A 22,925-nucleotide genomic window follows, 5' to 3' on the forward strand; every position below is an offset into this window, starting at 1 on the left:
CCTTTTCGGTATTGTTAAGCAGCGGTGGTCTTAGAAATGTACCAGCTTTTTAAATCGTTGTCGCTTACGTTGCAGTGGTATAATTATTCGACCAATGTAACAGCCATCTACTGGAGACTAGGCAAACACACTGGCATGCTTAAATCCAGATTTTATCGCACTCTATAGTCACAAACTTTATTTTATTGTCAGTGCAACGTGTACTGAAGCTTGTCGACAGTTTTTTATTAATAAGTTACTAAAAACTGAAGTATTTACAAAATAATTGTGTTCAAGACGTGGGTTGAGGTTGCTAGGTAAGTAATAATTAACCTAATTGATAATATTTGTGTGGCAATTGAAAATCCACAAGGTTTTCTTGTGGTACAATATTTGTACCACCGCTCCAGTGGCGGATCTACGGGGAGGAAAAAAGGAGAAATTTCCCTCCCTAACAAGGTCCAAAATTAAAGATAAAAATTGTTGAAACAAAATATCATAGCTGACAAGAAACTTAAACCACAGACAGACAAATTCAACCCAATAAACACACTAGTTAGGAAAATTAAGGAAACTTAATGCGTATAAGTTATTCTTTATGTCTTTTATGTAATTTGGGTTTATCTTTTTGATGTCTTTTGGTTGGTGTTTCATTGGAAGTCCCCCCCTTTCAAGGAAAATGTCTAAATCCGCCACTGCACCGCTCCGCATATATTAAATTAAATTAATTTTAAATTAATTTTTATCTAGGAAAATGTCAAGATTGAGAAAAGACAATCTACCTTTTACCCTAATTGGCATGACGATAGACGAATTACAAGCGAAACTAGATAATATAGATGAAGATGTAGAGGCAATACCATCTGATTCCGAATCGATAGTGAATGATTCTGAAAATGAAGATCACGAAGAGGTTGAAACTCCAACGGCAGATGTCGAGGAAATTTATAACAGTTCAGATGAAGAGTCTGAGTCTGGCTTGTCACTAGAGGAGACAACAGATATTACTAGAGCTCCTAGACCGGTAAATAATGCTTCTGCTTATACACCTCCAACATAGTCAGCTAGTCATAGACCTATCGCTCCTGAAAACTTTACAAATTCTTATGGAGTACCAGACTTTATTCAAGAGCTTGATAATCCAACCCCATATAATTTGTTTCAGTTGTTCATAAATGATGATTTTATTGAACATTTGGTATTCCAAACTAATTTATATGCAGAGCAAATAAAAACTAAAAACAACTCACAGTAAAAACTTTTTGTCGACTGAATTTAAAGAAATAAAAACATGCTTGGGTATAAACTTGCTAATGGGTATAAATAGACAACCAAGTTATAAAGACTACTGGTCCAGTGCACCTGACCTTAAATATGCGTACATATCCAGTTTGATGGGTCTCAAACGATCTAGTTGTTTACTTGGACATTTACATATAAATGATAATTCTGCTATGTTTGTTTGTGGTTCACCGAACTTTGATAAGCTGTATAAACTGCGCCCAATGATAGATTTATTACTAAATAAATTCGAGAATTGTTTGTATCCATCTCAACAAGTAGCCGTCGACGAATCCATGATAAAGTTCAAAGGTCGGAGTGCACTGAAGCAGTATATGCCAAAAAACCCATAAAACGAGGCTATAATGTGTGAATACTGGCAGATAAATCAGGCTATTGTCTAAAATTTGATCTGTATACAGGGAAGGTTGATTCAGCAGAAAGAAATTTAGGGGCACGGGTGGTCAATTATCTGACAGCTTATATTCGTAGCAAGCATTATGTTCTATATTTTGATATTTTTTTTAACAGTGTACCTTTGATGGAGGAACATCCATGCAGTAGGCACTGTAAATGTGTCTCGCCGATATCTGCCTACTTTTAAAATTGATAAAAAATGAATCGAGGAGGGTATCAGTGGTTTACCAGTGATTCTGGATTGGTAGCAGTAAAATGGAAGGATAAGAGAGCAGTGCATATACTTTCCAATTTCCACAACACTGAAGATGTCAGTGAAGTTAATCGAAAAGAAAAAAATGGCGACAGACGTCTAATACTATGTCCTCATGCTGTAACTGATTACAATCAGAATATGAATTTTGTAGATAAATTTGACCAGATGTTATCAAGTTACAAAATTGATCGTAGCAGTAAAAAATGGTGGCATCGAATATTTTTTTATTTAATAGATGCTGCAGTTGTAAATGCATACTGCCTGAACAAATTCCCTTCGTTGGCTCAGTGAAGATGTTCGTTCTGTTGTAATGGAAACACCAAATAATAGTAGCAGAGTTTATTGTTGAGACGTACACTATGGGTGTAGACCCGGGATTACTTTGAGTAGAGACTGATGAAGTTGATCGTTGAAGACTATATGTTCGTTGAGTGAATATTGATTGAATGCTTCTCTAGTCAAGAGATATTAGTTTTATATAAATTCTATTTGGGTCAATATTTTTCGCGTACCTAGCGTGATATGTGTATTTAATTTATGTAAATTGTTTAACTTTGTCAGTACTTTTGACTGATGTCCAAATTATTATTTATAATTGACCAAATGTGTATGTAACCTAATTAACTACGTGTGTGTATTTAATAACAAATAGATTCATTCGGTCTACTGGGTGATAAAATTATACTGTCCAATTTCGGATATGAATTATGAAGATTTGATATTGGACATACTGCGGAATCGGGCAATCTGGCCCAAGTGTCAATACTCAAAGTTTACATATAAGTATTACATAACATAGTAAAATTCAAACATGATAAATTATAAATAGTTTAAGAATAATCAAAATCTTCCAACCGTACCCTAGCTATCAATGTCCGACTCTATCTCTAGATTAAAATTAGGGCAATTGGATGAAAATGTGGAAAGTGGGATGTCAACTTGGGAAGTCGACGGTACATTGTTGTGCCGATTACTAACTAATACAGGTACTTCCTGTTCGTTAGTCTGAGTTTGTGGATTCCCTGAACGACATAGTCGTGCAACAGGACGGTACTTCCATAACGTGAGTATCCCAATTATTACCATTATAGTAATGATCCCGGTGGCCACAAAATAATGCCAATTAGATTCGTGAATCGATCGCCACTGCGTATGCGTCATTTCTTGTTCCAGACTCTCCTCCTCAAGTAACACATGACGTAGCTCTCCTCCTGGTATGTCAAGGTAGGTGTTTAGAGGTGTGTTAAACTTGCGGGGTGTCCTCGCCACCAGTTGGGCCACGGGAGTGATTGGCGACTTCAGGTAACTCGTCACTGCTCTGTCCACCCCACTGCTAGTGGGGAGTAATGTAATATTTTTCGTTTGGGCGATACATTTGGGTGAAAGCTTCAGGAATGTGACTCGTTCCAGTACTCTTTCGCTCCGATTTCCATCGCAAATAATGGATATGTGTATCGTGACTGGCGTGATAACTAGCCAGAGGTTGGGAGTACCCATCTTACTCCATTGAGCTGTCTGTATTGTCCTGGCTACCACTGGACATGTGCTATTCTTAGATCGCTCATAAATTTCTTCTAGTATGCAGTTTGGTTGGGTATCCATGTTTCTTATAGCCGTTGGTGAGCACGCTATCTGCGCCTTTGTCAACAGTAAGCACCTTTCTCTATCTTCCGTGGTCAATTCGAAGTAGTGCAGTGTGTTATAATCTACGACCAGTAGATTCCTTGGGGCGACAAATGTGCGCAACACCGACCCCTCAACGTTAAGTGGTATGGCCGTGACTTTGAGCATGCTGTACTTATTTTTCCCTGTCACTATGAAGTAGCCGATGACTGTTATATATCTGTCGTCATGACTGACTTCTGTTTCTATAATGGGTTGTCGTCGTATTTCGACCCCTTGAGGCAGTATCTGCCCTGCTTTCCCTATTAATTTGGTTATTTCACCCGGTTTCACTATATCAATGAAGTGTCCGTGGTTATAGTGAAGGTTTAATATTCCCTCGTAAAATTGAGTATATTCGTTTATGAAGTCCATAACTTGTAATGCTATCGTTTGTATTCGTAACGTGCTATATTCGGTTTCTAGTTTTTGTGCTTTGTCTTCTACTTCGTTAAGTCCTTTAGATATTTCTTGTAGACCTGTGATTAGTGCTTTGTTAAACTTGTTCATTTGCTCGTTTATCCTGTTCTCTGTGTGATTGATTGATGTTATTGTTTCTAACATTATCTTCGCCTGGTGCTGTGATCCCTTTATTAGCTCCTTTTGGTTATTATCTAATGCTTCAATGTTACTGTAGGCTTCGTCATTGACTCCAAATACTGAGGTTAATATTGTTCCTAATATTCCTCTTCTTTCCCTTCCTTTTATTTCTACTGTCAGCCCCTCGCTTACTGACTCCGCCTTTCTTTGTCCTTCCTCCAATTTCTCTATTATATCCTTACAATTCACGATTTTTATCTCATGACACAGTTCTCGTACGCCTTGTATCATATTTCCTATTAGTTGGTGCTCTGTTCGAATTCTTCCTTTTTCGAGTAACACCTTTATTCGAAATGTTCCCCGGTCTATGACGACCTCTCCAAGGTCTTCTGTGAAAAATCCTGGTACCGGATTATATATTTTATACGGTTCTGCCTTTATGGGTTTTAACATCGTTAGAAACATTATAGCTACTAGTATTTTCTTCCATCTTAGTGCTGCTGCCTTTTTCGGCTTTTCCTGTTTCTCTTCTTCCAGTCGTATTAGCTTATGTATGGGTCTTTTAGTCAGTTTCCCGTTTGCCTTTTTCACTGTTACTACTCTGGTTAATCCCTCCGCTCCAGGGTGTGTTTCTGTTACCCTCGCTAATGGCCATCTGCCTGGAGGTGTATCCTCTTCTTTAATTATAACTATTTCTTCTTCTTTTATGTTAGGGTGCGCCTTATGCCATCTATTTCTCTGTTGTAATTGGTGCAGGTATTCCTGTTTCCAAATTTTCCAGAAGTCTCTTTTTATTTTCTCCACTAATCTCCACCTCGTCGGCATCTTCAAATAAGTCGTAAGCTCTTCTTCCCGATTTGGTGATATAATTTCTCTCCCTATAAGGAAGTGAGCTGGTGTCAGGGCTATTTTCCCTTCAGGGTCTTCTGATGACCCACATAATGGTCTCGAGTTCATACATGCTTCTATTTGTGCCAGCACCGTACTCAATTCTTCATATGTTAGAACTGTTTCCCCGATGATTCTTTTCAAGTGATATTTCATTATTCGCACTGCGCTCTCCCATAATCCTCCGAAATGTGGTGCATATGCAGGTATGACATGCCACTGGGTACCTAGTGCCAGTAATCCTTGTTTTATCTCGTCATCTATTTTTTGATTTTCTTTTTTCAACAAATTTGCTGTTCCTACGAATGTGGTTCCGTTATCGCTGTATACGTTGTTGCACTGTCCTCTGCGTGCCGTAAATCTCTTGAACGCTGCGATGAAAACATCCGTAGACATATCGCTTACTACCTCAAGGTGTACTGCCTTCGTTGACAGACACACAAATACTGAGATGTAGCCCTTATAGCTCCTCTGTCCTCTGCCTCTCGTGGTACTTATTTTTATTGGCCCGGCATAATCTATCCCTGTGTTAGTAAAGGGATGACTCGGGTTCACTCTGTCTTTCGGTAGATCTCCCATTAATTGTTGTGCTGCTTGGCTTTTATACCTCCTGCACCTTAAACATTTTGCTAGATGATCTTTCACGGTTCTTCTGCCGTTGATTATCCAGTATTTCCTTTTTATGTACTGTAGTGTTTGTTGTAATCCGCTATGTAGATTTCTTGCGTGACTATCTGTTATAAGTAACTTTGTTAATGCACTATCCTTTGGCAAAATTATCGGATGTTTTTCTCCGTACTTTAGATTCGTGTGTCTCAGTCTTCCGGTGACTCTTAGAATTCCTTGTCTATCCAGGAATGGTACCAATGACGCTAATTTATTTTTCTTGTCTAATTGCTGTTTCTTCTCCAGCTTATTTATTTCTGGTTTGAAGTAGGCGTGCTGTGTGTGCTTTATCACCTTTAATAGAGTTTCCTCTAATTCTTGGACTGTAAGCTGACTTTGTCCATTGTCCTTCTTTTTTCTGCATTTGTCTGCAAATCTCCTACAATATGAAAGTACTCTTCTCATTCTTTCTAAATTTGAGAATCTCTCGCATATGTCCTCCTTTATCGTTGTCGTGTGCACCGTTATTTTCGTTTTGACTTCCTCCTCATTTGTCTCTGGTATTTCTTCTGATTCCTGAGTTAAAGTTTTGTTACTAGTCAGCCAAGTTGGTCCCTTCCACCATAGCTCTGCTTCTAATAATTCTGATGCGGTACTTCCACGTGAGAGGATGTCCGCTGGATTTTCCTTTGTATCTACCTTATGCCAATTTTTCGGTCCTATAACGCGTCTTATTTCCTCTACTCTGTTGGCGATGAACATTTTCCACCTTTTTGATGATCCCCTTATCCAAGCCAGGGTTATCGTTGAGTCCGACCATGCATATACCTCAATGTTTTCCCTGTTCAATGCTTGTAGGGTTTTCTTCATTAAATTTGCTAGTAGTACCGCGGCACACAGCTCGAGCCTCGGTAACGTCGTTTTCCCTTTCAATGGTGCGACTTTCGATTTTGCTATCATTAGATTCGTTTTAATTTCTGGGCCTAATACCCTTGAGTAGATTACCGCTCCATATCCTTTCATAGACGCATCTGCAAATCCATGTAGTTCTACTCTGTTTATCTTGCTTAAGTTGTTCCACCTGGGCAATGTTATTTTCTCCAGATTTACTAATTGCGCCTGGTATGTATTCCACCTGCTTTGTTGGTTGCTAGTTAATTCTTTATCCCAACTGGTCTTTTGCTCCCATAATTCCTGTATGAACATTTTCGCCTGAATTACTACAGGTGCTATCCATCCCAGTGGGTCGTATAGTTTTGCTACTTCTGACAGTACGTGTCTTTTCGTTATTTTCTCTGCCGTCGTTATCCCTATTTTGAATGTGATTATATCCTCTTTAGGTGACCAGTGTATTCCTAACGTTTTCCGTACTTCTTCTTGTTTGAATGCCTTCGAGTCTACGTTCCTCATATCCTCCGGTACGTTCTCCATTATTTTTTCTTCGTTGCTCAACCATTTTCTAAGAGTGAAACCTCCTTTTCTGAACAGTTGTATTAATTCCTTTTGGGCTGTTTCTGCTTCCTGCACTGTCTCAGCTCCTCCTAGTATATCGTCTACATACATGTTTTCTTTTACAATTTTCGATGCCAACGGGAACCTCGCTCCTTCGTCTTCTTGTAATTGTTGTATTGTTCTTAACGCTAAGAAGGGTGCTGCGGCCGTGCCGTATGTCACCGTCGTTAAGTTATACTCTTGTATGTGGTCCTTTGTGTCCTTTCTCCACAAAATTTTTTGATATTTTTGGTCTTCTTCTGCCATTCTGATTTGTCTAAACATTTTTTCCAGATCCGCTGAGTATGCTACCTTATTGGATCTCCATCGTAATAGTATATTTGTCAAGTCTTGTTGTAATTTCGGCCCTGTGTGCATAACATCATTCAGGCTTACTGCCGATGAGCTTTTGCTTGATGCGTCAAACACGGCTCTTATTTTCGTTGTAGTACTGTCCTCTTTTCTCACTGGATGATGAGGTAAGTAGTACCCATCTCCCTGGTTTTCTGCTATTACCATATGACCTTGGTTTTCATAATCTTCCATGAATTGTCTGTAATTCGCTTCTAACTGTTTGTCTTTTGCAAACTTCCTTTCTAGTTGCATCAATCTGGCGAATGCTTGCTGTTTAGATTCTCCTAACTTTGCGACGTCTTCCCTAAACGGAATTTTTACTTAGTATCTCCCTTCTTCATCCCTTTTTACAGTCTGTCGATACAGTTCTTCACATTCTTGTTCTTCCACTGAGAAACTTGTATCCTGATTTACTTCTTCTAATTCCCAGAAGTTCTTTATTTGTACGTCCATTTCTTGTCTTGATATCATACAGCATACTTCTGCTTTTATATTCTCCCTTTCTCGTGCTATTCCCGAAACTATCCATCTTAGTTTGGTGTTTTGACTCAGGAGTCCATTACTTATTCTGTGCATCCCTTCTGTCAATATGTAACTGTATTATTTTACTCCTAGTAGTAAGTCTATCTTCCCTACCTTGTAATATCTTGGATCTGCCAGTATTGCATTTTTCTCGTTATAGTCCGGTAGAATTATATCCTTTTCCGGTAAATTCCTTGTTATCTTCGGTAGTACTAGTGCTTCTATTTCCATCTCGAAGTCACTTTCGTAATGAGTTTCGATTAAAAGTTTCATACTCCAGTTGGCTGTTTTTTCTCCTGACGAGCCTATCCCGGATATGGTCGCCTGTATGGGCTTCCTTGTTGTTCCTAGCGTCGTCGCAGCTTGTTCCGTTATAAATGCGCATTGTGACCCTTGGTCGATTAGTGCTCTCATTATGTGTGAATCTCCTTTCGCATCTCTTATGCGTACCACAGCTGTCGCTAGTAATGCTTCACCTTCCTTATGGCTTGCACAGTTTACTGAATTCTGCCCTCTTTGCTGGTCGTTGCTATTCCTAGGCCCATTGGTATCTTGTGTATTTTCTCGCCTTCCGTTATTTTGTTCTCTGGCGTTGTATGGATTATTATTTCCTCCTCTGTACCTATCAGCTTGGTACCCGTTTCTTCTATTGTTTGAATCTCTTCCATTTCTTTCTTGTGTTTGTTCTCGTTTCGTTTCATTGGAGTTTCTTTTGTTGCTTGTGTTTCCTTTTTCATAATGCAACATATGGTGGTGGTCTCCGCCACAGTGTCTGCACCTATATTGTGAATAACATTGTTTTTCTTTTTTATGTGCTAGGCAGTTTGTACACAATCCTTTTTCTTTTCTCATCCTGTTCCGGTCTCTTACATTGAGTTCCTGAAATTCTCTGCAGTTCGGTACTCCGTGATCTCCGTTGCATATCACGCAATGTGTTCTTGGTTTCCTAAGAGATCCTCCTTGCTTCTCTTGTCTTTTTTCTGACTCCAGCAGTTCCAGTGTCTGAAATCTTCGCTGTAGGAATGTTTGTGTCGATTTGTACGTCGGTATCTCTCTACTGTCTCCAGTGTGGTTTTCGTACAGCCTCCTAGTTTCATTGTCCCATTTCGTTATGATAATTCGGGCTATCAATGGGCTCCACGCTTCCGTGTCTGTTCCTAACCCTCCTATGGCTTCCAGACTTTCGTGGAAGGTGTCATGTAGTGATTTCAATGCTCTAGCAGAAGATTCCTTTACTTCCTGCGCTAGTAGCATCCTGTCTATTAATTTAAACAATATCATCCTTGGGTTCTCATACCTATCTTTTAGCATGTTCCAGGCCACTTCGTAGTTGGCCTCGGATATGTTTAAGTGTTGTATCATTCTGTTGGCTTCCCCTCTTACTTGAGTTTTTAGGTACTGCATTTTTTCTGCGTTTGATAACTGGTCGTTTTCATGTATTACTTTAGTAAACAGATCGTGGAAAGTTCTCCACGTTTCATATCTGCCTTCATACACAGGGATTTTTACCTGCGGCAATGTCACACCGTCCCTCCTCTGTGTGCTTTCTGGCCGTTGCATTCCTGGCCTTATTTTCTTTAAAACTTCCCTGACTTTCCTCTTTAGATGATTTATTCTCTCTACTTCTCCAATATCTGTAGCGTCCAGTTCCTCATTTACTGCTGCTTCAATCATTAGTGTATTCACCTTTTCCATGTATTCTCTTAACTCTGACTGCAATTCTTCATCCTCCTGCAAGTCTTGTTCATTTTCTGGCCGTAATAATTCCTCGATTCTTTGTTTTCTTATCTGTATCTCCTTTACTTTCGGTGCTTTTCCTCTTTTCAGCACCCTTCCATATTCTTCCAACAGGGTTTTCCCCTCAATGTATGTCTTAAATACCTGATCATAGTATTTTGTTTCAAAATATTTTTCTTTCGTTATACCCCCTTCTAGCAGCTTTTCGTGGTTATTTAAAAATTTTGCCCAATATTCTTCTAATTTTTCCTGTCTATCCCGGATGTATTGTTGATTTTTCCGAGATTGGGAATCCTTTTTTGTATTTGAAACGAGTTTCACTATTTCTGTTCCTATTTCCGCTTGCTTAACGTATAGACTCTCCATGATTATTTTAAAAATTTTTACATTCAGCGGTAAATATATTAGACAATACTAAATGTACGTTATGTATTAAATAAGTATACCTGTATTATAACACTTTCTTTTCTATCGGAATGTGCAATTTAGCGAAATATGAGTTTGACCTTGCCTGCTGTGCTATTCTTTGCATTGAGGTAGGTCAAGATGTAATCCACACACTCTTATAATGATATATATACATATATATATATATATATATATATATATATATATATATATATATATATATATTGTTATCAAAATAAATGAAATTATTTGCTACGTAATTATTTTAATTTTTCGAAATAAAATATTTAATTGTAATTAAAAGCAAGCTATATGTATGAACGTTTCTTTTTTCAAATTGTCATACAAAATTACTGTTTAGTTAATTATAGTTGTGAATGACGTTTATTTTTGTTTTATCAATTCTCTGTATTATTTAAATGGTATGCATTCTAAAGTACATTATTATACGATTGATAGAGTGGAGATTGTTGTTCTAAATTGTTAAATTGTAATAAAAAAAAAACTTGTTAAATTGTAAGATTGTAAAAGTTGGAAGATTTTGTAATTATTCAAAAACTTACGGTTTTTTGTGTTCTTAGACGTTGAGGATCCCTCGCTTCTGGTGGGTTCTGCAATCGGTCCTGTCCTTTGGCTGCTCTGCGGCTCTAGTTTGGCTCTCGGCTTTGGTACTGCTCTCGGCTCTAATATGGCTCTCGGCTTTGGTACTGCTCTCGGCTCTAGTATGGCTCTCGGCTTTGGTACTGCTCTCGGCTCTAGTATGGCTCTCGGCTTTGGTACTGCTTTCGGCTCTAGTCTGGCTCTCGGCTCTGGTATGGCTCTCGGCTTTGGTACTGCTCTCGGCTCTAGTATGGCTCTCGGCTTTGGTACTGCTCTCGGCTCTGGTACCGCTCTCGGCTCTAGTATGGCTCTCGGCTTTGGTACCGCTCTCGGCTCTAGTATGTCTCTCGGCTTTGGTATTGCTCTCGGCTCTGGTACTGCTCTCGGCTCTAGTATGGCTCTTGGCTTTGGTACTGCTCTCGTTCTCCCGGGTCTAGTGGTCTCTCTCTGCTACTGAGGGTGTTGCTGGCGTGGACTGTATAGGCTCTCTCAAACTTCCTTGAAGTATTCTGTTTCTCGATAGGACCATTAACAAATTCCCTTCGTTGGCTCAGTGAAGATGTTCGTTCTGTTGTAATGGAAACACCAAATAATAGTAGCAGAGTTTATTGTTGAGACGTACACTATGGGTGTAGACCCGGGATTACTTTGAGTAGAGACTGATGAAGTTGATCGTTGAAGACTATATGTTCGTTGAGTGAATATTGATTGAATGCTTCTCTAGTCAAGAGATATTAGTTTTATATAAATTCTATTTGGGTCAATATTTTTCGCGTACCTAGCGTGATATGTGTATTTAATTTATGTAAATTGTTTAACTTTATCAGTACTTTTGACTGATGTCCAAATTATTATTTATAATTGACCAAATGTGTATGTAACCTAATTAACTACGTGTGTGTATTTAATAACAAATAGATTCATTCGGTCTACTGGGTGATAAAATTATACTGTCCAATTTCGGATATGAATTATGAAGATTTGATATTGGACACTGCCTTTATAAGTTGATGAACTTGCCTAAAATAACATCAAAAGATTTTCGCCGTGCTGTTATTAATGGATTATTGGCAGACCAAATTGTTTCTAAAAAGAGGCTATCCAATAGAATGCCAGTAGACACAATACAAATCAAAAAAGCAAAGCCATTTGTTCCCATTGAGGTGCGACTACATTCTTCAGAACATCAGCCACAGCGAAGTTCAAGAAGAAGATGTGCTTTGTGCAGCACCAAAGACAAACAAGTTAGGAGTGAATGGATTTGTTCTGTGTGCTTTGTTCTGTGTGTTTCTAAAAGCAAATCATGCTTTCAGAAATACCACAATAAACTGTAAGTTCGCTTTTTTATATTATATTATATTAGTTTTATGTCTGCAAACTTGTACGAAGTGGTACGGTGGTACAAATAACATCGGATTGTGTATCAGTAGTAGATAATTAACCCCTTCATGTGATTTTCTTTATCAATTTGTGAATAAAAGTATTGTTGCTCCATTAGGGCATTTTTTGCTTGAATACTTTTGCTCCTCAAAGAGTTAAGATTTTGACCTGATCTGTATATTCTCCATCTATTCGGAGTACCGCTGATTGATTCCAATACAGGTTAGTTATTATTTTTAAGTCTCTTGTCAATCCCTGTCCTCCTCAGCACTTCCATCACTTGTTCATGCCTGGCTATCGAAATCCTTGTTGTAGTCAATCAGGCATGCAAAAACCTAACAGCTGAATCTATACATTTCTGAAACAATACCTGCACGCTAAATAAAGCTTCACTCGTACCAACCGGTAGATTCTTTTGTGGATGACTTTTAGAAACAGCTTCAGCAGATGACTCATTAGGCTTATGGTCCTATAGTCTTGCACAAATTTTTGCTCCTGGTTTTTTGGGCAATGGTACGAACTCCGATTTGAGCCACTCTGCTGGTATTTTTCCTGCCTTGTATATTTCATTAAATATTTCAGTTATTATTTTTATTTAAAACCTAAGGTAACACATAGATATGTAAAACTGATATACAGGGAGTTCTAGTTGGTAGAATTTTAAAGTACTAATTTTTGGTAACCTGTGTCTCGAAAAAAATACTACACGTGACTTCTTAGGTGAGATATCAAGCCCATGACCATCAAAATACTTTTTGTAATAAAACATATTTACTTAGGACATTAAGAGATTCTTGAAAAGTTTTTTTCCCATAGTATCTAAGTTTAATGAATATAAGTTAAATAGTAAGGGACTAAGAACTGAGCCCTGAGTTAAACATTTGTTACCTATCCTTGGGCCGATCAGCGAATTATTTAAATGAATATAGACTTGTCTATTTGTAAATAGATTGACTAGGACATAAGTACATTTACTCGGCACTCTTAATTTAACAAATTAATCAAAGAGAAGATCGAGAGTAATCATATGTACCAGAAATATCCATAAATAAAGAAGCCATACATTGGTTTTTAGAATAATAATTATATCGGTTACTAAGTGTAAAATGCAATCCATAGTGCTGACCGTCTGGGTAAAAGTTGTTACTTTCCATCCACCAATCGATTATTCATGATTCATTCAAATGTTTTCAGTATACATAACATAAAAGATATTGGTCTTAGTACATTAGGATCATTAACTTTTGGAATAGGTATTAGAAGACACTGCTTCTTAGAATCACAGTTATCCCCTTTAATTAAAATATTGTTAAAAAATGAAACAGAAAAATTGAAGTGCTATTCTAGTCAAGTATATATATGTACATATATATATATATATATATATATATATATATATATATATATATATATATATATATATATATATATATATAATTTGCTTATTCTGTCTGTCTGTCCGAAACGAAAACCCACCGCCGGCATTACATCATATCTCAGTTGTTATTGGTCCGATTGGAGTGTGTGATGAGTTAAATGAAAGGGGGGATAACGATTATATTAAGATAGAAAAAACAAATAAGGAGATTACCAAAAGAGCACACACATTATCTTCATTATTAATGAATGTATAGTTACATGCGAGATATCATATGACATTATGGATAAAAATAGTTTAACTATAAGACAAATTTTGATTTATTGACTTAAATAAGGCCTCTGACTGAATACAAAATAAACAACTGATCGAATCCTAGCGTGCAACATAGCAAATGGAAGGGGCAGATATAAAGAATATATTAAGACAGAAAAACAAACAAGGCGACTACCAAAAGGACACTACATAGCATCTTCGTTATTATTGAACAACACGTTTTGTGTGTCTTAAAACGTTTTATTTTGAATTTTTCATATGAATTCATACTATCAAAATAAATCTGCATAAAATATTTTTAGTATTTTTGATGTGACAAAAGAAAAGCATTTTAGTAGATAATCATATATTCTAGAATCTAGAACATCCTTTGTTCTAGAATCTCGAACATCACAATATGTTCTAGAATCCCGATGCGTTAGATTTTTTGTTTAATTTCTTAATTGTATCCCATATTTCAGTTTTACGAGTTTGTCTATTTTGATTGAGACATAAGTTGCCCAACTGTTTCTACATTTTTGTTTAAAGGTACGTTTATATTTAGCATTTAATTTTTGATATTCAATACAATTTGGCAGACACTTATTTTGTTTGTATCTTTTGCGGACACATATTTTTCTCTTATCAGATATCTCGGTACTCCTAGTGGGATACCAAATGAATTGTTGAAATATCGGGAGCGAAAATGACAGACAATCGACAACATTAATTAACAAGATCATAAGACACAATAAAATACCAGAAGAATGGAGGACAAGCGAGCTAGTCCTATTATTCAAAAAGGGTAATATAAGAAACAACCGGGAGGCATTAATTTGTTAAATACTATCCTGAAACTTACAACCAAAATTTTGTAAGAACGAATAAATCAGCTCATAAACTTAGCAGATGAGCAACAAGGTTTCCTTATGGGAAAATCTTATAAAGATGTAATAGATCTCTTGTATAATAAAGAGATCTCGCTGGATATTATAAAAATAATTCAAATCGTCTATCAAAACAATAAGATGGAAGCCATAATAGATGGACAACTTACGGAGCCTATAGACACAGTCAATGGAATAAGACAGGGGATTCACTAAGCCCTGTGCTATTCACTCTAATCAGATGAAGTCATAAAAAGAGTCAATAAAGGAAGAGGATACAGAATAGGGAACAATGAAATTAAAATTCTCTATTATGCCCACGATGCAATTTTGATAGCCCAAAACGAAGATAGCCTTCAAAGACTAGTTCACAGATTTAAGACAAGAGCAAAAGAATTTAACAGGATGATTTCAACTCAGAAAACTAGAACAATAGTAACCAGTAAAGAACCAATAACATGCTTGAAGTGGATGGAGTTAGCATTGAACAAATAATGATCCAGCTATATAGACGTTGAAAAATAAGTAAGAAATCAAGTACAAAGAGCAAATACATTAGCAGGATGCCTTAATAGCACTATAATGTTAACCGATACATTAACTGCGAGATGAAATCAAGAATCTATAAGGCCAGGATAAGATCATTAATGCCGTATTCATCAGAAACAAGACCCGACATAGTCAAAACACAGATAATGCTGAAAAAAGAAGAAATAAGAATACTCGGAAACACACTCAGGGGCCGAATAAGGAGTGGCGAGATCAGAAAAAAATATAATGTACAGGGTATAAATGAGTGGACACTAAATAGAAAAAAATAATGGAACAATCACATCACTAGAGAGGCGGACACAAAAATCGTTAAAATAGCAAGGGACAAATCACCACATGTAATGTGGTGATTTGTTCTGGTAGAAAAAGTATAGGCCGATCGCAAAAGAGATGGAGTGACAATCTTCCATAGAGGCAACAACCCGCCAATTAACAAGCAAAATTGCTTATATAAAGAAAGAAGTTTGAAAAATGATCTAAAGCATCCAACAAAACTTCTCCATTATATGAACATGCAGACGATCCCCACATGCCGTAATGGGCAATAAAATCGCCTCATATTATACAATCATGTTTTATTTGACTAAATAAATTTATGTAGTCTTGGGATTTCACTCTAACATCGGAGGGTTTATATAGAGTTACTATAGCCAGTTTGTTGTTACCACGAATGATCTTCCACAACCTGCATCGTATATAATTTTATGTGAAATGACACTTGCTACTCCCCCATAACCTTTATTTCTATTAACTGCAACGACGTTAAAGTTATTTAACTTAATGTTACCAGTAGGTTTATACCATGTTTCAGAAATTATTGCAATATCAAACTTTCTCTACATTAAAATTTGGTAAGAAGAGTTTCTGTTAGCTTTAACAGATTTGGCGTTCCACTGAATAATCTTAAGATTTTGTTTAAAAGAAATTTTTAAGGTTGTTTTTTTTGTTAGGTTTTAAATATATTATTATCACCAATGTTTTTAATTTCATTTTCAAACTCTATATCTTTAAAATTCAAACTACTATTTGATAATGGATTATGTGAACATTGCTGAGAAAAACTTATAAAATAGTACCTAATTGACGTTTAAGTGTTGAAAAATCATTTACCGGTTACTTTCCAAACTGGAAGACTGGTCCAGTACAAAATCTAGTATTATATTTTCGTCTAACGGGTGGGAAATTAGAAGAAGAATCATTAGGTTTTCTTTTTTTTTTTTGGCAATGGTTTAGGGGAAGATGTTTGATCATGTGTTGAAGTTTGTTGTATGTTGTAGTAAAGTTAGATTTAGAAGTAGTAATACAGGCAGGATGTTGTGCTGCAGAAGTTTTTAACGGGGGAAATTCTATAGCTGCATCAATTAATGGAGCAAATTTATTTTAATGCATAAGGCTTGAATAGACCGGATTGTTAATATTTTTTTCAGCTTTTAAAAGATATGTTCAAATTAGACATTGCTTTCTTGATTCTAGTTTGCTTTTTAAATTTTTGACATTTTTTATAAATAGAATTTTGACTATTATTTTAGCAATAAACACAAAAAATATTGCATGCTTCACACACATATTTATTTTCTGACCCACAATTACACCTTTTTTCCCCTACACTGTGAGCCGGAGTGGTCGTATCTGAGACAACGAAAACATTGCATAACTGGATTAATATAAGTTTCTACCAGGCATCTAACTTTATTAATATCAATAAATTGGGGAATGAGTTTTCCTTCAAATGTAACAATGATCATTTGACGAGGAACCCGGTCGATATTGTTAATATACTCTTCCCTATAGGAAGTATCAACTGAACGAACATTTTTCTGTAAGATGGCCCAGAATATATGCAAATAAGTAATTTTTTTCAAAGAATGGATCTTCAACCAATTTATTGGCAATGCTACCCGAATTTAATACTCGTTTTAATTTCAATAATATTTTTATCATACTCTTTTAAATTGAATAATTTCTCAGACAATTTCATTGGATGCAATCGCACAATATTTAATTCTAAATGTTCAACAAAAACATGAAATGGTCCCAAATCGCTAGGTTTAAATCTATTTGTTAGTTGCTTTAATAAACGTTGTTTATCATAATAAGAGTTTTTGTGCGATTCCAAGTTTTTTCGAGTGTATCGGTACCAAAAATTCATTTAATTGATTATTTTTATTATTTATACATGAACTCATATTAATATCTTCATGTACAATGATATCCCCAATAAGAAGATTTACTCGATTATCTTTATTAAAATTACCTTTCGGCGACATCTTCCCGTTGGTAGAGGAGAAACTAGGGTAGCCAAAACCAAAACCAAAAAACAAAATTTACTTACAGTAGTCTTTCTTTTAAACACAAACTAATATACTTATCAATATATACAAATTATCTACAATCACCAATGTCAGCGTGTATAGACCAGAGAAATTAGCAAATAAAAAGCCATTTTCGTGACACTCTTTGATACAACTATCTAACAACTGATTTTAATAAATTTGATGATAACAATATGTATTAAACAAAATATGCAAGAGATTAAACGTCATTTTTTACTTATAAAAAATATATAAACAATGTCAGATCGCTATTTCATTTTAAGAATGATGAAGAGAGGCAAATTATATGGAAAAGTGTCATTTACTGAAAAAGCATAGAAAATCCTTTAAAATGAGAGTTTGAATGAGAGCTTCAAAAATGGATTTTTTGAAAGCTATAAATAACTTTTCTAAAAATTAATAAAAACTTTAATTTCGCATGATAATAGGAACACTATCACATGTATTTAGCTGTAAAAATTTTGAAGAAGTTTCACTTAACAGTTATAGGAAAATTAAAATTATTTATCCGAGAAAGCTTTTATCTACAACGTTATTACGCGGAAACTATTAGGTCTACAGGACCTACGGAAATTCTGGAGGCACTAAAATGAAGAGGAAGGTTTACTTTGTCAAATTAAATCATTTACTGACGTATCAATAAATAGGAAGCCAATTTTTTTTAGTCGAAATTTCAGCATTTTACGCAAATTAAAAAATAATTCAATGTCCTACGACGACGCTTAGAATCCGATTTAGCATTTTTTTGTTTCTCGCAAAAACTGAACTCATAAATTCAAAATAAAAGTTGGTAATATTTCTTTCGAATTAACAAATTTTTTTTTTTTAATTTGTTGTAACTCGTTGTATGGATATAAAAATTCAATTAGTTAATTTATAAATTGTTTATTTGTAAAGCAATTTGTTTAAACAATTATTTACAATAAATATTTATTTTGTAAAATTTTACTTTTATCTTATTATTAGTAGTAGAGGGATATGAAAAGATAGGTAACTTAAACATTTATATATTATAGTTATAAATAATATTTTTTAAAAATAAATGTTAAAAAAATATATTATTTTATTTTAAAATCAAATCTGAATTATGCTTAATACATATTTTACAACTGCTTTGCTTGACTAAAAAACATTACAAATATATTTTAAACAAATGAATTGTTACAAACTTTATATAATTATAAATAAAAATAGCAAAGTTAAGTATGTAATTTGTAATATGTTAATTATATATACAGATTATAATTATACAAATTTTATAACAATTAATTTGTGTAAAATATATTTGTAATGTTTTCGAGATAAAGTAATTATAAAAAAAATAAGCGTAATTCAAGAAAAATTATCAAGTATCGATTTGAGATTCAAAGGAAAAAATAATTATTTTTGTAAAATTTATTGTTAATCAGATACTATTTATAACTATAATACATAAATGTTTAAGTTGTTTATTATTTCATAACGTTTTCTACTAATAATAATTAGAGAAAAGTAAAATTTTGCAAAATATAGAGGTTAGGGGTTGGGCTAGAGGCCGACAACCTCTTCCTGTAAAAAAGCATATGTTACGGAACCTCGGGAACTATTAGCTGAACGGAACTCACTACGACGACTCTGCAAACGAAAAATGGAATTGAGATTAGGAACATGGAATACCCGAACCCTGTACCGAACCGGAGCACTCTCATCTTTACTAGACGTGGCGAACACGTACAAATTAGAGGTTTTAGCACTGCAGAAAATGCGGTGGACGGAAACTGGCACTCTTGACAAGAAAATCCATTCCATATATTATGGCTGCAATGAAAGACAACACATGGATGGGTGGGATTTATTGTAAACCAAAGAACAAAAGGCCTTATTATTGACTTTAAAGTCTAAACTCAATACACACTAAAAGCTTATAAGGGAAATTCTTTAATTACAGTTTTATCAATGCACATGCCCCAACTGATAACAAACTAGAGGAAATAAAAGAACAGTTCTTCGAAGACCTAGAGCAAGCCTACAGATGTCCCAGAAATGACATTAAGATTGTACTAGGTGACATGAATGTAAGAATAGGACGAGAGCGAGTTTTCATGCCCACGATAAGAAAGCATAGCCTACACAACATCAGTAGCGATAATCAATTACGACTGATAAACTTCGCAACAGCACTAAATATGACAGTCGCTAGTACCTATTTTGAACACAAGAACATACACAAGGTAATCTGGATATCTCCTGCTGGAAGAACAACGAGTCAGATTGATCATATCTTAATAGATTCAAGGCATGGAACAGTACCGATTCGAACTTCGTACAATTAGGACGTTAATAATTTGCTCCGTTTGTACACAGAACGAACCGGTTTTCGATTTATTTGAGTTTTTAGTTTAGGTGTTTGTAAATAAACATATACATTTAAAGTTATACAGTTTGTTTTAAAAGACTCCCCTAATGGGGGAGTCTAGTGACCCTAGGACTTGTGCGGGTGTGTTTTTGATAAACAAAGAGATCAGTGCAGTTGAAAATCAAATTCATATTAGTAACGTAGAAATGGACACGGATATAAACTCATTAAAAGGCAATCAAAACATGGGAGAAAAAACTTCTGATAAATCACACACAAACGAAACTCGTCTGTTAAATGTTTTGTCAGATAAGTATAATTTTAATATTGTTCATGTTTATATAGAAAGTATCAACAATGACAATCTAGGACGTTTACATCCCTTATCAATTGGCCATATCCTACATAAAAAATTAAAAGTGCCAAATATAATTGAAATAAAGAGTATTGGTAGAAATAGGATTAAAGTTATATTAAAAAATTTAAAGGATGCAAACGACTTAGTACAAAATTGTAATTTAAAAAATTATAATCTAAGAGCTTATATACCGAATCATCTGTTGGAAGTAAAGGGTGTTGTACGAGGTGTAGATACACAGTTTGATATGGATTACTTGTGTGAAAACATTGAATCGACAGCAAAAGTACTACAAATTAGGAGAATGCACCGCAGAGTAGAAGAAAATAATGAGATAAAATATAAACCTAAACAAATGATTATTGTCACATTCGAAGGAAATATTTTACCTGGACAAATATCTATTAACAGAGTCTTTTTTCCAGTTGAACAGTTTGTTGGTCGTGTAACACAATGTTACAATTGTTTGAAGTTTGGGCATGTATCCAAACAATGTAAAAGCACTTCTTCCTCATGCATTAACTGTGGTTCAGAAAAAAATCAAAATCAAATGTGAACAAAAAGATAAATTCTGCATACATTGTAAAACCAGTGGACATGTATCTATAGATAAAAAATGCCCTTATTATGACAACCAAAAGAAAATTAAAAGCATTATGTTTAATTATAAAGTTTCATACACTGAAGCAAAATCTTTTAGTGAGTCTTCTTTTGCCGGCTTTACAGGGAATAACAAATTCTCACTTCTGACTAACCTTGATGAAAATTTTCCTTCTTTAACTGCAAATCAACAATCTCCTTCATCCGAACCTATTTGGCCAAGAAAACATCGTTTACAAAATAATATGTCTCTAAGTCAACCTAGTACATCTAGGAATATAGATCATTTTGAAAGCACTACCTCCTTTATTTCCTTTTCAATTTGGTCCATCTAAATCACTATCATCCAATCCACATAAAACAAATACTAATGATATCAAATTTATTAAAAATAACTTGTTTAAATCTTTATTTACATATTTTGATAATTTTTTTAATAAAATAAAAACTATCGATAATATAAAAAATATAAATAACGAAACTCTTAAGCATGGTATTAGTCTAGTATTGGAGGATACTTTTACAAATAAATAATTTTCTTGAAGATTATGCAATGGAATGCACATTCTGTAATATCTAATAAAAATTCTTTTATCCAATTTTTATCAGAAGAAAATGTAGATATTGTTTTATTGAGCGAAACTTGGTTTAAAAAAAATGTAGCGTACAGCTTTAAAGGTTATAATCTCATCCGAAAAGATCGTGATGATGGCTATAGTGGAGTAGCCATTCTAGTTAAAAATACTCTCAATTTTAAAGAAATAAATATCCTTGGCAATTTTAATGATGAAATTCTAGTTTGTGGATGCGCAGTAAATTGTGGGAAAAATTCGATTAATTTTTTATCAATTTATCGAGCACCAAAAACTAAAACTAAAACAGATGATTGGGTTAAAGTTTTTTCTCAAGTAAAAGCTCCCCTTATAATAGGTGGAGACATGAATGCACATAATGTATTATGGGGATCTAAAAAAAGTGATAATATTGGAAAGCAACTAGAGATGGTTGCAGATGATCTAGAGTTAGTAATATTAAATACTGGTGGACCTACATGTTTAAATCGGCCTGGTGTTAATGATTCTATGTTAGATGTTACTTTCAGTTCTTCAGATATTGCAAAAAAAATTACATGGTCTGTTTTCTTAGATACACTTGGTTCGAACCATTACCCTGTTTTAATAACAGTTGCCAACGCCTCCCATTCAAATGAAAAAATTTTACCTAAAAGTAAATGGAATATTAAAAAAGCAAACTGGAAACTGTATACAGATGTTGTAGACTCTCTCTTTGAGAATAATATGGAATTTGAAAACACTGGCGAAAAGTATTGCTTTCTTATTAATAGCATAAATGAGGCTGCAGAAAAGGCAATACCTGCTTTTAAACCTTTCACTAGCAAAAATCATCTTCCGTCTCCTTGGTGGGATAATGAATGTAGTAATGTTGTGAATAACAGAAGACAAGCTATTAAATTATATAAGAAATCTCCTACAATGGCCAATTACATACAATGCCAAAAACTTGTATCAGAAGCCAAAATATTTCTAAAAAATAAAGCCAAAAAGAGCTGGATTGATTGGTGCTCAAAGTTGAATAAAAATATACCATCAGCAAGCTTATGGAATCAAGCTAGAAAATTAAACAGAAAACCAATTTCTTCTATAAAATGTTTTGACGATTCCTTAGAAGAACAATTTTTCGATCAAATTACTCCACCGTCTGTAAAAAATTGCAAAACTTTTGACTATTCTTTCAATAAGCAATATCATTTTTTGTTAGAATCTTTTAATACATTAGAATTGGAATTTGCCTTAAAAAATCGAAATAGTACTAGTCCAGGTTTAGATAATATTAAATATCCAATATTACTATATCTTCCCAAAAGTGCCAAAATTTTACTATTGGAAATATTTAATGATATAATCATGAATAATTCAGTAATAGCTCAATTTCAAGATGTAATCATTATCCCCATACTCAAACAAGGGAAAGATCCTAATTCCGTTCACTCATATAGACCTATCTCACTTATGTCTTATGTACTGAAAACTTTGGAACGGATGATTAAACATAGATTGGAATGGTGGTTGGATAAAAAAAAGTTAC

The 22,925-nt window shown here is 34.7% G+C and overlaps 1 protein-coding gene across 3 annotated transcripts in view; it reads right to left on the minus strand.

Annotated features, from left to right (window-relative positions):
• The window catches only part of LOC140443500 (WD repeat-containing protein 3), a 730,789-nt gene that overhangs the window by 431,673 nt on the left and 276,191 nt on the right, over positions 1-22,925 (minus strand). The window lies entirely within an intron of this gene.

The sequence above is a fragment of the Diabrotica undecimpunctata genome, chromosome 6 (assembly GCF_040954645.1).
Source record: "Diabrotica undecimpunctata isolate CICGRU chromosome 6, icDiaUnde3, whole genome shotgun sequence".
In the NCBI taxonomy this organism is placed as follows: Eukaryota; Metazoa; Arthropoda; class Insecta; order Coleoptera; family Chrysomelidae; genus Diabrotica; species Diabrotica undecimpunctata.